The sequence below is a fragment of the Taudactylus pleione genome, unplaced genomic scaffold (genome assembly GCF_031769625.1).
Source record: "Taudactylus pleione unplaced genomic scaffold, aTauple2 ptg000120l, whole genome shotgun sequence".
NCBI classification, from domain to species: domain Eukaryota; kingdom Metazoa; phylum Chordata; class Amphibia; order Anura; family Myobatrachidae; genus Taudactylus; species Taudactylus pleione.
Window position 1 is genome coordinate 11,316,304 of NW_028284522.1, and position 16,113 is coordinate 11,332,416.

The following is a 16,113-nucleotide window of genomic DNA, read 5'->3' on the forward strand; positions in this document are numbered from 1 at the left end:
CGCTCGTATAGCTGTGGGTCACCACCCACAGCCTATACGAGCGTGCAGTTTGATGGCCGCGATGGTCTTGACCATCGCGACCATCGCCACTGCGAGCCGGAGCCTGCGGTTGAGGTTTTCAACTGCAAGGCCCGGAGTGATTTTGGCTCTATCAGAGCCAAAATCACTCCCACTGACATCACTAGTGATGACAGTGGGCCGGCTTCTGACGGTAGGCGTTGCCTTGGGAACACCCCCGTCAGGGAGGCACGCCCCCGGCACGCCCACCAAAGGGGGCGTGCTGTCAATCAACATCGACAGCACGCCCCCTTTGATCAGACACGAGCGAAGGAAAGTCCTTCGCTCGTCGCGTCTGGCGCATGCGCACGATGGAGCTCCCGCCGTCGTGCGCATGCGCTGTGCACAACATCGACCCACTTGCGAGCGGACAGCCGCTCGCGAGTGGGTCTGAATCAGGCCCTAAATTTGTTAATAGTCGAGTGAGGGGCAAATTTGAGTCCTTTCCTTAAAAGGCTGTAATGATCATCAGTCAATTATTTTTCTCTAAGATTGAAAATTCCTTCGTCTTTGCGAGTTGATGTCATTATTGGTGGGATTGATTTCTTTTTCCTTTTTCCTCCTCTTTTGCCCCTTCGTTGAATGCTAGTGCATTTTTTTTCCTTTTGGTAATTGGTGTCTTTAGGTGGGGATGTTCCGGTGGTTTTTCTGTTCCCCAAATAAATTTTAAAAAAATCTTCATCTTCATCGCTTTCTTCCTCGAAAAATCTTTTATTGTTACTTTACTCAGGTTTTCTTCCCCGCTGTGTCTTGTTAGATGTTTCTTCTATATCGTCTACATTGGATGTCCCCTCTAACCTGTCTACAGATGTCTAGACTGTAAAGGGTGCAGGAATCTAAGAAAAGAAGACCGCTGCATGACATCAATAACATAATTTTCAACAATCCAAATGTAATTCCACATTTCTGATCATATTACTTGCAACACCGAAGGTGCTATTTACCTTTTAAAATGTCCATTTGGACAAAAATACATTGGCCAGATGAAAAGGAAATAAAAGACTCACATCGCTGAACACATTAATAACATCAAAAAAGGCCTTACCACACATAGGACCTGATTCAGACCCGTTTGCTATGGTGCGATCGCTCGATGCCGGGCGTTTGTTGCATAGTGCGCATGCGTATAAGTCGCAGTGTGCATGCGTATGCCAGTCACTGCGATGGTGAATATTGCGCTCATAGCACGAAGCCAGAGCGCTACTTTGAGTGACAGATAATGCCATCTGTGGGTGGTTACAGGGGAAGGTGCTTGTAAACGGGGGAGTGGTGTTGCGAACGCCGGCGTTTCAGGCCAACAAAACGCAGTTTAAAGGGCGTGCATAATTAGCAAAGTGGTGTCATGGTACATGTATTTCAGCCAGCACTGATCGCAGTGCTTGCGGTGGGCTAGGGCTACCTCAAGGGCTGCGAGCAGCTCTGATGGCTCTCGATGTTACCGATTAAACGAACAATTCCAGATGACGTGTGTTGCGAGGGGAAAGGGGGCGTCTTTATACACTAGCCAGCACTCAGTGCCGTAGCTCGCTAAGACATAGAGGGCGTCCTTACGTCCCCTCTTTGCCAGCGAGCAGCCGCATCTTGCGAGCAGGTTGGAATGAGCTCCATAGTGTTTCCCAGCACTTTTTAGAAGCACATGATAAGATTCCCACAGGACTTAAATTTATGGGAGTCCAAAAAGTCAAAGCTAACTGGAGTGGGGGTGATATAGGGAAGGAGTTAAAAAAGCAAGAAAGTAAATGGATCTTCCTATTAAAAACTGTTAAACCACAAGGCATAAATATCGATATTGAATTGAGTGTATAATTCTATAAAATTTTATTCTAAATATAATTTATACACATATATATATATATTAATCCTATTTATAACCACATTTTTAACATAAATTAATATATTTTGTTATTAAGTTTGATTTTTATTTTAGTGTGATTTCACATTCGATCGAACATCGGAAAAACATCGGTAATTTCAACACAGAAATCCCTTATTTACTATTATTCGATTTGAAATCAAACTTCAAATTCCCAAATGAATAGACCTGCTTTATACTTTTGATTTTAGCAGGAGCAGGTCGGATTGACACAAATACATGCAAACATCAGTGAGATGCATGCAAGTATCTTACTGTAAAAAGCTTAGAAAGAGTTAAAGTTTTAAAAAAAATTATCTGGGGTCCCCCCTTAAAACAGAACCAGCCATGAACTTTTCATAGCCAGTCCTAATTGTGTAAGTACAGGGAAAAAATTGCGTAGGGTTCCCCTGTACTTAGCACAACCAAAACTGGTCTCTGATCCCATCCTGTTTCTGGAATTACAGGGAAAAAATGCATAGGGTTCCCCTGTAATTTCCACAACCAGCACCAGACCCTTCTAGCGGGGGGCTTATGCCACAGCTAGGGGAGCCCTTTTACCGGGTCCCCTCTAGTCAACCCCCCCAATAAAGGAGTTGGCAACCCCCCCTCTCCAGGGCACCCCTGACCTAGGCTGATAGCCTGGGCTATCCCTGCCACCTCTGGGCGGTGGGTGGTGGGTTGAAAGTGTAAGTGTAGTGTAAAAAAAGATAAGTGTAAACATTGTCTTTACAGTAGAACTGCAGGTACCAGCAAGCCTCCCTCACATGCTGGTAATTGGAGAACCACAAGTACCAGCATGCAGGGCATTAAGGGCCCACTGGTACCTGTAGTTCACCTGTAAAGAAATGTTTAAATAAACACATTGAAGTCAATGGTGGGAACCACAGAATAAACTTTAGGAACCCTGCGGCTCTTCATCGGCTTCAATGGAGGGAGCCATTCATTGGCTGAAAGCCTAGGCTAGGGGTGCCCTGGAGAGGGGGACCCCTTTATTGGGGGATCCCCAACTCCCCAGCGATCCCTGGCCTAGACTGACTAGTGGTCAGGGTTGATGCTTTGCCTGGGGGCCCCAGTGAAAGGTCTCCCCTGGCAGTGGCATCAGCCCCCCGCTAGAAAGGGTCTGGCGCTGGTTGTGGAAATTACAGGGGAACCCTATGCATTTTTTCCCCTGTAATTCCAGAACCAGGACCAGATCAGAGACCTGTGCTGGTTGTGCTAATTACAGGGGAACCCTACGCAAATTTTTCCCTGTACTTACACAACCAGGAGTGGCTATGAAAAGTCCGGGGCTGGTTCTGTTATAGAGGGTACCTCACATAATTTTTTTAACTTTAACTCTTTCTAAGCTTTTTACAGTAAGATACATGCATGCATCTCACTGATGTATGCATGTATCTGTATCAAAACTAATTGCTCATGCTGAAAATGAAAGCATGAAGCAGTTCTATTCAGTCGGGGCTTTGAAGTTCGTTTTGAAGTGGGATTTGCTGTCCGATTTGTACATGAACATGCAAAATCGAACAGCAAATCACTATTCAAAAACTAACCAAATTGAATTCGATTTATAAAATGCTTCTAAAATCGAATTTTATTAAATGTGGGATTTGAAGGGGGATTTGTACTTTTGATTTGATTCCATTTGAGGTATGCTAACTCGAACATCAAAACGAAAGTAAAAACTTTCAGGTGCACTATGATAAATATACCCCCTAGTGTCAATTTTAATTGTCATAACAATAAAGTTTTTTAAAAAAAGAAACAACGGAGCGAGAGATAAAAGGACCGCCTAGGACAATTAACATCATCCTTGAAAAAGTTCATAACGGTACAAAATGTGTTGTAAACGGATCTGTGAACCCGCGATCTACTGTCCCCTTAAGAGCAGGACTCTACTGATACCCCGAAAGGAGAGGCACAGAGCAACCAAGCAGAAGGGGGAGAGAGAGAATGCCGCTGCAGCAACACCACGAGACTACTCATCCAAAACAGCTAATTACAGACACCGGAGGGACCACTTTAAGGTAAGACTAGGGACAGTAGTTGCTGTGTTTTCCCGCAATCACTCGGTTACCTATGGACATCTCCACTCCACACAATATGTTTAAAAAAAGAGCTATAAACTATTGGTGTATGAGGAGAGATTTTTTCCTAACAGGAACAGCATCTTAACATACAAATATATTGTGGCACATATACATACATACAAGTGCTCAATTACATTTTGTTTCTTCTATCTGGTTAATACTATTTGAGCAGCTCTCTTCGCACAATCACTGCAATTATTTACTTTTGATCTGTTTTCAGGTTTCCCTACTTCTAGCACCTAATACATGTTTTAATTTCTTTATTGTGAGATGTTATGAGCCTGGTTTTGAGTTAGACACAGTAGCGGTCAATGGGGCAGATGTATGAAGCTCTGGAAAGTGATAAAGTGCAGAGTGATAAATGACCAACCAATCAGCTCACAACTGTCATGTTACAGGCTGTGTTTGAAAAATGAGAGGTGGGAGCGGATTGGTTGGTCATTTATCACTCTGCACTTTATCACTTTCCACAGCTTCATAAATCTGCCCCATTGTCTTTTGCCACAGTCGCGTCTGCATATATATGCTACTGCCACTACATACAGTAGCCCTTCCCTGGTGTACATCGGTGCACCTGAAAGTGCAAGGACTGAAACGCCTTTTTGCAGCATCTATAGACAGTGCATTACACTCTGATGCATCTATAGACACTGCATTACACTCTGATGCGTCTCTAGACGCACCATTGGTCGCCCCATTAAAACTTGCTGCAGTCGAACAGCAGGTGCAGTTTCTCTGTCTGACTAAGGCCTCCTATGCGAGCGTCTGTGCATCTGTGTTTGCAACTGCTTTCAGCGACACACCTGTGACATGCCTCCCATAAGATGCAACATCTTCATACGTCATTTTAGCCATCCCCATGTTTCTTCCCAGTCACTGTCACATCACTGGGGTTTTGTTGATTTGAATCAGAACTCCTAGGGTTAGCTACAAATGCTGGAGAGAAAACTAAGTTAGATGGCCTGATAATGCATCTACTCGTGCAGACCACTGCTATAGGTAGAGACTTAAGGCAACTGAATACACGACTGATGCAGGTATCAGAATAACCTGAGATAGCAATAAGGAAAATCTGCAACAACTGTCAATACACTGGAGTTGTGTGCAAGTTGTCACAACTGTCAGTTGGATGTTCTGGATACTGACTGTACATTTTCGAATTGATGTATACTGAGAACAGAGGCACAGAGTCTGAGGTTTGGTGGCCCTCACCAGGGACCCCCTCCAGGGGATTTGAGCTTCGCTGTGCCGGATCCACAGGTCATGGCTCTCTGCCTGGTTTCCAATGTACAGGCTGGTGGTATGAAAGAACTGAGGGTAGGCAGAGACTGGTCGCTGTGGGGCAACCAGGACCATAGTCACCAGAAATGAGTCAGAACCAGGCGGACAATGCAATTCCAGCGAGTGAGCAAAATTAAATCAAGGAATAGCCAAAGTCAATACCAGGAATCACTAGGAGCAGTAGCAGGGGTTAAGCAGAATCAAATCAGAGGTGTAGCCAAGGTCAAAATCAGGAAGTCACTAGGAGTGGTACCAGGGGAGCAGGCAAGAACAATAGTCAAATGAACTGGATCAATCACTAAGAACTATACGCATGCGCACATTTGCTAACATCACCAGCAACAAGCGATCACTTGCTAGCGAGCAGGTCTGAATCAGGTCCTGAGTCTGATGCAGAATGCTGATAGCAATGCTTGGGACTAGAGACTAAGGACCTGGTTCAGACCTGCTCGCTAGCAAGTGATCGCTCGTTGCTGGCGATGTTAGCAAATGTGCGTATGCATATAGTTTGCAGTGTGCGTGCGTGAACTATATGCAACTATATGCAATCGGGAAGCACGCACTCACCCAGCAAAGACAACCTAGTGGAATGAGTGACAGGAGAGGCCGTTTGTGGGTGGTAACAGGGGCAGGGCAGTAGTAATGGGGGAGTGGAGTTGCAGACGCAGACTTACCTGAGTGTTTAAACGCAATTTCAGAGGCGTGCATAATTAACAGGCAGCGTCATAGTACACGTCACCTGGTTGAATTATATATGTACTGAAGGGATCGCAGTGCTTACGGGCAGGTATAGTCCACCTCAAGCGCTGCGGTCAGATCCAATGGAACCCGATGTACTGATTGTTGTATATACTTCCTGGAGATGATGTTTGATAGCGGGCGGCTAAAGATAGGCTGGTGGGCGTCTATAAACACAAAGTGATCGCTCGCCAAGACATAGTGGGCGTGCTTACGCCTTGCCGCGTGATTGCCTGCCTTGACATCACTTAGCTTAGTTTACATACGGAGGGAGCGAGCAGCCGCATCTAGCGAGAGGGTCTGAATCAGGCCCTGAGTTAGATGCAAAATGCTGATAGCAATGCTGGAGGCTGATGACTGGAGCAGATGCAAGATGCAAATAGAACCAGAAGCCCGGGTGCTCCAGGGAGAGAAGTTGAGCTTGCAACCAGCAAGTACAGTGAGTACAGCAAGTGCTGATAGGCTGAGCTGAATATGTGCCTGCAGTTGCTGGAAGCTGGTTGGGTCCTGTGATCACATCCAAAATGGCAGCACCCATAGTTCAGACTGGCAAGAACTGCTGGAAAAGAATACCAGGCCTGCATGCAGATGGACAAGTCTAGTCCTCAGTAATGCCAGCTGTAACCAGGAGGAAGACAGATGACCGGGAGATTACACCATTGAACCCCATAACGAGGACTTGGACCGCAATGCGTTACATTCATCTTAAACTAATAAAATTATGTTTGCTCATGCCTGTCTATGTTTCTTATGCCATTCTTGGTTATTAACCTCTAGTCTGTCTGTAGTAATAACCTCCCACAAGTCATCTCTGGATCGCAGCATTTTAACCTTAAATTTCCATATATGATAATTGTCATTACATTAAACAGATTTCACTGGAAGGTTACTTGTATTCATATGTTATGCTGTGCCTGTGCCACAAAACATTTTAGCAAAATAGGCATTTGTGTTGAAGCATCGGCACGCATGGAAGATTGTGGAATAAACCTCAATGTGGCCAGAACACGTAAAACTTTATAACACGTCATGAAGCTTCAACAAAAATAAGGTACAAGAGAGTACACTTGGACAACAAAAAGATAGACAACGGGCCTGATCCAGAGGTGGATTCAGTGTCGATGCTGCATGCAGTTGGCCGATGTTGTAAGTCTGCACATGCGTCTGAGTTGCACAGCGCATGAGTCCCGATTGTTACTGCTAAGACATGCGGCACAGAATTGGATTCAGGGTCTGTGGATTTCAAATTTTCAATGGGCCTACTTGGGAGGTAAAAGGGGGGTGGCTAAGCAGATGCTAGCATGCTGCTGTAAGCAACTGCATCCAAAGACAGACAGCCACTCACAAAGTAGGCCATACCCAGATGGGAGCACCTGCCATAGGGCTGATGCAAGTTGCTATGATGCGACTGATAAAATGTCTAAAGACACTATAAGATGGAAATACCACCTACTATCCTTTCAGTTTAGCTTTCAAATCAATACTCCTGCTACTCCTGCAACTGATGAAATTCTCCAACAAATTGTACACAGCAATACCTATATAGCATTCCTCTTTATAAATTAAAGAGGTAGTAGTGTTGGGTGCACACAGGAAACTGCTGCCCACATAGATAAAAAATAGTGCCACCCTACACTATAATAGACAAATATATGAAATAAAAGAAATTAATACCACCTATCAAGAAATTTCCTTCAACTAGAGCAATCACCCCACACCCTCCTAAATCACTCACCAGCACGTCCTCAATTGAGGCATTGTATTTACCCTTCTCTCTTCCTCTTTTTCCTCAACATGTCCACTCGATTCATATCCTCCCCTCCGTTCCCTTTATCTGTTGAAATTTCTCATGGTTCTGTCCTCAGCCTTCTACTTTTCAGTTTCTATTCAGTACTTCCTCTCTCAGTGAACTGATATGCCCATTTGGCCCTCCCATTGTCAATATCTCTCCTCTAATCTCCCTCTAGATTTACAACATCACACTTGCCATGTTCACAAGCTATCGGCTTTGGTGTCCACCATGAATAAGCCCACAGCTTCGTTCTGCGCATCCATTCCTTTGCACTACCGTGTCACATCTCCATTCAAATCAATACTAGAATATATCTCTTTCTCAGTCAGGGTGTTACCAAAACCCTTATTTCTCATAATTGCCCAACTTGACTACTGCCACCCTTCTTTCCCCTCTACAATCATTCCTCTCCACATCTGCTGTGCCACTTTGCAGATCTCTAAAATTACTGGCCATCATATCCAAAATGTAATTGAAACTACTCATCCTTACCTTCAAAGCCCTCACAAATGCCTCCACATCATATACCTTTACATCATTGTGAGTTACATCCTTTCCAGTCATCTGTGATCTGCCTCTGAAAAAATGCCTCATCTCCTCTCTGATAATCACTAATGATTAAACTGGACATTTAACATGCTATTCGCAACCCAGACAGAGGAATAATCTAAATTCTTGATAATCTACATACAATTCAATAACTGAACATGACTGGTGTGCTTCATTTCTGTGACATTAGATGTTACCCTGCACCTTGGGGAACATGCTTTACTTGGCACAGTGATGGGCTTTGCTTTATACCAAAGTCATCAATGTGGGTTCTGTTGTTCTGCCTAACCACTAACAATGTCTATGCAGGCCATTACTCAGTTATATGAGGAGGGTGGGGGTGAACAGAAAAGATTTTCTGTTGAACTGGGCTAACCACAAGAGGCTCTTCATTGTGATGATGTGATCAAAATAGGCTCTGCATTGGTCACCAGTATAGGTTGTGGGAAGCATTTACATTCATGTCACATTTACTTTTTTTTACCGCATGATGTACTAGTAACATTTTATGTAAAAATTAATTTAAACATTTTTTATGGCACTGGTAACTGTTTCACGTTTGGCATGGGTCTTCCTGCCAAGTTTGGATCTATGAATGAGGCAATACATCATTTTTCTGTGCTGAGATGATGTCTTGCCTCGTTCTGAGATCCAAATTTGGCAGGAAGACCTGAGCCAAAAGCCAACCGCTCATCTCTAATTAAATGGAGTCAAATGTGTAAGTGCTAATTGAAGATTGCAGCATAGAAGAAAGAGGAAACATAGTCATAAGACATACAAGTAATAACAGAATAATAGTCTAGCCCAGTGGTTCCAAAACTTTTTTGAATAACAGCATCCTAGAGTATCAGCATTGTTTTCAAGGCACCCCTAGGCCAAAAGTTTGGTAATGAGAAATTCAGAAAAATAAAATATTAACTAAATTTTGCTTACTTGTCATCCTTAGGTTCAGTTACCACACTCTTTGTGGTTGGATCTAGCTCTTATTTCTAATTTGACCCTAATAAGAACCAGTTCCCTGTGGCACTATCATTTTCTCTGCATTGCCACATTAAAATGGTAAAGATTTAGGTCCTATTCTGTGCATGTTTATTAAACACTGTGAATGACACTGAGCTACAACTTCCAGTCGGGTGACTCTTAAAACCTCTGGAGGACATGAAAGTTATGTTACACTTGTCTAAACTTCATCATATAACATTTATTTTCTTAAATCAATATATTTATCCATTATAAAATTAATATTTAGGAGCACATATTGTCTCATCTCAAGCTACTTTTCTCATTGTAATCAAGGTAAACTAGGAGCCTTTGATGAAAAGTCCTTTGAAAGGTATTTTTTTCACTTTCTACATTTTTGTATATTTCATGCCAAAGAACCCCAGCTTGCTCTGTCTTTCCATTAAGAGTTTCAGACAAATTACAATTCAAAAAGCATAATGATTTATTTCTGCTTTGAAGAGCACTCCTTCTGATGTTGAATTATTTGCTGAAAAATGTGAAATTATACAGGCATCTTTAATGCAGGCATTCTGTTATCACTTATTCCTGCTTATCACTGCCAGGCATACAAAGCTCCCACTGCTACGGAATCTGTCACACGGTTACTTGATTCCACATTATTATACTGCAAATCACGAAGAGGCCACAGCTTAGGCAGGCTCAGGATCACATCTGTAACATTAATGATTACAGCATAACATCATCTACAATCCCACCCAACAACTCCTACTTTCAGACTCCTTACTGACTCCCCAGATTTATTTTATCTGTAGCATTAAATATTAGTTTTTGCTATAGCTTCACCTTTAAAACACCTATATATTTTATTATTCACCATTCACTTACTTAACTAATAAAAATAACGCCACGGACAAGACCTAAATGTTTTATTATTTACTATTCACCTATTTAACTAAGATAAAATAACGACACAGACAACTAAAATACGTTTGCAAAAAGGGAGGTCTCAGCCAAATGTATTAATCAAATTGAAATTATTGATAAATCGTAGCAATGGTGGCGAAAGGCAGTGCACCTTGGCCACAACCCCAGAATTAAATTACTAATTAACAGCTTGGGGCGGAAATCCACCCCCTGCGCATAACCAACTTGGGTAGAACCAGTTTCCTTTACATGGCCCAGTACTAGTCCCTCCATGAGATGGTGACCTGGTACCCCCTTTAAGGTAGTGACCGACTCGCCGCTCCCATAGGGGAAATGCTAGTCAAGCCCTGTTGTGAATTAATTGAGCTGCAAAGGAGAACTGCCTTCTGCCACATGTGTCAAAGACCAAGTACCACCACCATAAGCCAACCAAACCTCTTTGACTAATGAAATTAGGTAAGGGCTGTGACGAATAATTCCAAACCCTCTCCTGTCAAATGCATGCCATCCGTCAAGTAAAATTCCACCTCCTCAAGTGCATGATAACACACCCACCTAGGCTCAAAACAAACCTAGATATTGCTGCATTAAGCTTCCTTCTGACCCTATCCAAAGCAGCCCCTCCTTGCTCACCCCTCCAAAACCTGCATGGTATCATCTCTGACCAAACCAATAATACTTGTGGCCAGTGATCCGCAATGACCTGAAAATCTCTCTTGATAGCACTTATCAACTCAATGCCCTTACAAGTGCCAGGTAGTTTACCAAAAAGCAACTCGCAAGTAGCACTATGCGCTATGCAACTTTTCCCCTCTAATGTACCCTTTATAACCTGAAGACTGCCAACGACCTAATCGTTTAATAGATTTGATGGAAGAGTCTGATGCTGCTGCACATGTCGCTGCCCCAATTCTAAAAGAATGTGTTCCATAGTGTTCCAGTGGCAAATCCAATGCAACCAAACAATTGCTAAACACGCTAGGTGTGTAGCAACAGAGATCTAGTGACCTCTCCCTAATTGATCAGTTTTTGACCTATGAATTTTTAACAAAACAAGGTCCGTCTTGACTCTTTACTATGACATTGGAGCCTAAAGATTCGGAATCAATTGAATTCTTACTAGATGCTGTTAACTCTCCTCCCCTTAGCACCCCACAAAAATGCTAAAGAAAAAGCTAAACTAAATAAGACAGCCTCGTAAGGCCCCATGGCAATACCTGACACTGCCACAACTAAATCTTTCAGCAAATTGATATCAATTGGCCTACGCGAATCACCAGCCTGAACCTGCTCCCTCGCTCAACCTTTCATAGCTTCAGCAAGAATTAATTATTTTGTCAGGTCGCAAAACCCGAAAATTCTCAAAAAATAAGAAATCCCTGCTAACGATGCCGACATTGCAGCTTTGGAATAGCCCCTTTCATACCAATCCCAAAAAAACTCAAACATTACCTCATGCAATGCCTTACCCTCACTTCTTGCTGCCAAAAAACCCTGCCAATCCTTCCAAGATGCATAATAAGATGTCATCGTACCTGGAGCCAAAGCCTTCAGAGCTAGTCCTTCAATGCTGGCCTGATAATCTGCCATATATTATCAGGGCAAGCTAAACCAACCTTGCTAGTCAATGGCACCAGAGTTCTAAACTTCGCCCACTGAAATCAAGATAGCACATCTGCAATCCCGTTTTCAATGCCTGGGACATGATGAGCTGTGAACTGTATATTCCCCTATAAGCAAAGCAAAACCAAAAGCATCAACAAATTCAAAGCCTGATGACATTCTGTCTTCTGGTTATTGATGGCCTGCACTACGCCTAAGTTATCGCACTAGAAAACTATACGCCGATTGCTGAGTTCCGAGGCCCAAAGCTCAACAGCCACCACAATCAGAAAAAAATCCAAAAGCAACATGTTAGCAGTTAAACCCTCAGACCTCCAAGACTCAGGCCAAGCTGCCACACACCATTCACCGCTCAGATAAGCCCCGAAACTTACCGAGCCAGAAGCATCAGTATACAACTGAAATTCGCCGTTGGCGACAGATTGCAGCAGCCAAATGCGAACCCCATTGAAGCTCTGCAAAAAAGCTAACCACACACACAAATCCTCTTTAATTCCACAGACAGTCAAATTAAATGTTGAGCCCTCCTTACCCCTGCAGTAGCCCTCTCCAACCTACAGCAGAAAACTCTCCCCATTGGGATGACCCTGCATAAAAAATTTAATAAATCCAACAATGATTGCATCTGCTTCAGCAAAACTTTCTTAGTGGAAGCAGTCAGGAAGCCGATGGACGGAATCCCGACCGTCGGCTTCCCGACTGTCTAATCACAACAAGGGTTAAATGACAGCCGTCGATACCCTGACGCCTGTCATTTTCCCTACGCCGGGAGCCCGACACCCGACTTACCGATCGAAGGTAGGTCTGGCGCCAGGCGTGGACAGCCACAGGGGGGAGGGTTAGTTTTAGGGTTCCCGGGGGAGAATTAGGGTTAGGCACCCCCCAGGAGGTTAGGTTTAGGCTAGGGGAAGGGAGGGTTAGGGTTAGGCACTTAAAGGGGGGATTAGGGTTAGGCACTTGGGGAGAGGTTAGGGTTAGGCACCCGTAAGGGAGGGTTAGGGTTAGGGAGGGGATTAGATTAGTGAATACTTACCAATTACGATCGGGATTTTCATCCTTGTCAGGCTGCCGCTGTCAGGATTTGAACCACCGGCCGCATACTGAATCCCTTTCTTAGCGGAGACAAAAGACACCAATAACTCCTGTAACCGGTAAACTTTATTCTCAGGCAACCTACTCAGACCCAAGACCGCATTTATCTCAATACCTAAGTAGGATAACCTAATAACTGGCCACTCTGTTTTCACCTTTGCTATGGCAACCCCCATAACTGATAAAAGCGCCCTTACTGAAAAAAGACGTTCGCTACAGACTGCTGAATCAGCCAGCCCCATCAACAAAAAGTTATCTAAATAGTGGGCAATACCCGATTGCCTTGTACCCGCCTGAATGCACCACTGCAAGAAAGAGCTAAAACATTCAAAAAAGGAACATGATATCGAACAACCCATTGGCAGACATTTTTCCACATCATAATGGTCGTCGACCTTAAACCCCAAGTATTTAAAGGAATCAGGATGAAGGGGAAGCAGACAAAAAGCGGACTCAGTATCCACCTTAGCTAGTAACGCTCCCTCCCATAACCCTGCACAATACTCAGAGCATTCTCTAATGATTGATAAATGATAGAACAATCTGAAGGATCGAGCGCGTCATTTACCGAGTCTCCTTCCTGGTAAGACAGGTGCTGTATCAACCTGAACAATCTGAAGGATCGGGTGCATCATTTTTCGAGTCTCCTTCCGGGTAAGACAGGTGCTGTATCAACCTGAACGTACCCGACTCCTTTTTTGGCACCACCCCCAAAGATGAGAAACAGAGACCCTCAATAGGTGGAGATTGGATTGGAAAGGACCCACCATGCACCTCAACTCTATTTCCTTTTTAACCTTAGTTAACACAACCTCTGAAAATTCCATAGCAGACTTAAGATTACTTCTAGCTACTACTAAAACTGGGCGCACTAACGGCAAACAAAAACCCCCTTTAAAACCCTGTAACAAAAAGGCCGCCTCATCCCTCAGAGGATAACGCCTCAACCAGCCCTCTAAAAATCACAATTAACAGGGGATTTAGCTATGTTTACCAGTTCATTTCTGCTCTCCTCAACCCGCTGTCTAACCAATGGGACGACTACAATATTATGCAGGATGGCCTTCCCCACATGTCATGCAGATATGCTTGTATTTACAACCTGCACCCCTACTACACTGCACATTGTTGAAGGCGTAACATCTTCCCCTTCCTGGCACATTAAGACCTTGCCTTGCTGGAAAGGGCTGCTTATGGTTAACTGAGCCTTCAGCAGTTACCTTCCCCTGCTGCGTAACTTCAAGCCATACGTCAACATCTTTGAAGCCTGAAGTCAATACCTTGTGCCCATTCTGCTTCTTCCGAAACACTTTGTCATACTGACACCAAACATTAGCCCTAGCTGTTCAGTACATGCCATGAATCATATGCATATATTTTAAAATGTTCACATACTCTCGGGGAAGAGTTTCTAAATAACAAGCCACAAATATTCCAGACAGCCAATTGGTATAACTCCACCTTGTTTTCCTACGCTACTGGACCAGCGGACTTAGCTAAATCTAAAGCCTTTTGAAATTGTGCGTTATTGCACTTAAATATACAAATTTACCTCCCTTAATCTTACCCCGTACCTTGGACCGGACGCCACGCAATGTCTCCTGCAGCATCCGGCACAGAACTGCTCGCCACACTATGCGATTTCCTTGGACTCTTACACTTCCTTTTTAGCTGCTGGGCAAAATAACGCATTGGCTTTCGAGGTTTCCCCGAAGAACTGGACGAATCAGTAGAATCATCAAAAAATGACTGCTGCATAGCACTGCTAGGAACAGAAACGTCATGCTCATCTGCTCCTGAAGTGGAAGGGCCTGCCGAAGGCTCCTTAGAGACCGAATGTTGTCCTTCGCTGCACGTTGTGCCCACCACGGCTTGACTTGCTGATCCAGCATCTACAGTACTGGCTCTACGCTATACATTTCCGACACAATTGCGACTGAACTCATTGCTAAAACCTGTGGACTTGAAACTACAATAATAGCAGCCTGCGTAACAGGAGCTGATGAAACCATAAGGGTGGATGGAGCATGGGGGGAGGGGCACCTGCACTACCTGCAGAGGGGGAGGCGGTGTAACTGGAGGGGGTATCAGCGGGAGAGGGGGTTGAAATGCTTGCTGCAGCCTTACCAACATGCCAAGTGACTGCTGAACCAACGGATAAGGGGCAGTACTAAAACTGTCCGACTGCTGCAAACATGGGTTGCTGCTGTGAAAAAGCCATTAGGGGCAGGCAGAACTGCTGCTGTAGCATGCCTTGAAGATAAGGTGACCAGCAAAAACCCCTCTAGGTTGGCCTAAATGGAAGCAATGGTAGGGCGGGTGATATTAAATTAGGAAGACTAGGTGGCACTGGGAATGACACTACCCCCAGAATTACTGACTGCTGCATGGCCCTGCTCTGCGCTGGGGGGCTAAAAAACTGCTGACTATACGGGGGAGGTGAACACATCATGTATGGGCGCTGAAGCGGAGATGCTACAGCAGAAATCAAACCTGCAGAGAGAATTGCCCTGGCTCCTGGAGTCCTGGGGGAATCTAAAATGCTGGCCATGACACCATGGACGGGGCCTGCCATTGGCGCCAAGCATGGCCTGCACTGCGGCAATGAAAGCTGGGAAGCTGGACCAGGGGTGTCCGCAATGCTCGCAGACTCCCTGGATATCCAGACCTGCAGGGTGGAAGAGGATGGAGTGGTTCCCGCTACAGACCTGTTCTCCCCTTGAGTGGCCCGACTCAGCCCAGAGGCATGGGGTTGGACAGAACGAGTGCCGCACATAAGCGGCCGCTGCTGAGGAAAGCGGAGAAGAGGCCTCTATGTGGCAGCATGGCAGGGGAGCCTTACGGCGGGGACGTGGCATATTGAAAATTGGGACCCTGAGGAGGGGACTCTAAAGGAGAAACTAACCGACAGGGAGAGGGCTGAAAATGAATTTAAAGGAATAGAAGTGAAATTAACAACTAAGGCAATAGACAAAATAAGTTAAATATGAGAAACAAAAGATTTTTGGTAAGATATGAAACTGAAGTAAACTAAATCAGTGAGACATTGAGTACTTAGCCAGCCTGTTTGGGATCACAAACTGGAAAGAGGAAGATGACTCCTCGACCAGCAAATATATACCACCTGAAAACTCTGCCTACCAAGAGCTGTCAAT

General features: G+C 44.4%; 1 protein-coding gene across 2 annotated transcripts in view; it reads left to right on the forward strand.

Annotated features, from left to right (window-relative positions):
- Positions 1 to 16,113, forward strand: part of LOC148524224 (uncharacterized) — a 182,376-nt gene that overhangs the window by 129,842 nt on the left and 36,421 nt on the right. The window contains exon 3 of one of the 2 annotated variants that reach the window (XR_015878378.1): positions 3,793 to 3,933. The gene's annotated coding sequence lies outside the window, so the exon portion shown is untranslated. The remainder of the gene's footprint in view (positions 1 to 3,792; positions 3,934 to 16,113) is intronic. The other variant, XR_015878379.1, reaches the window with a different exon arrangement.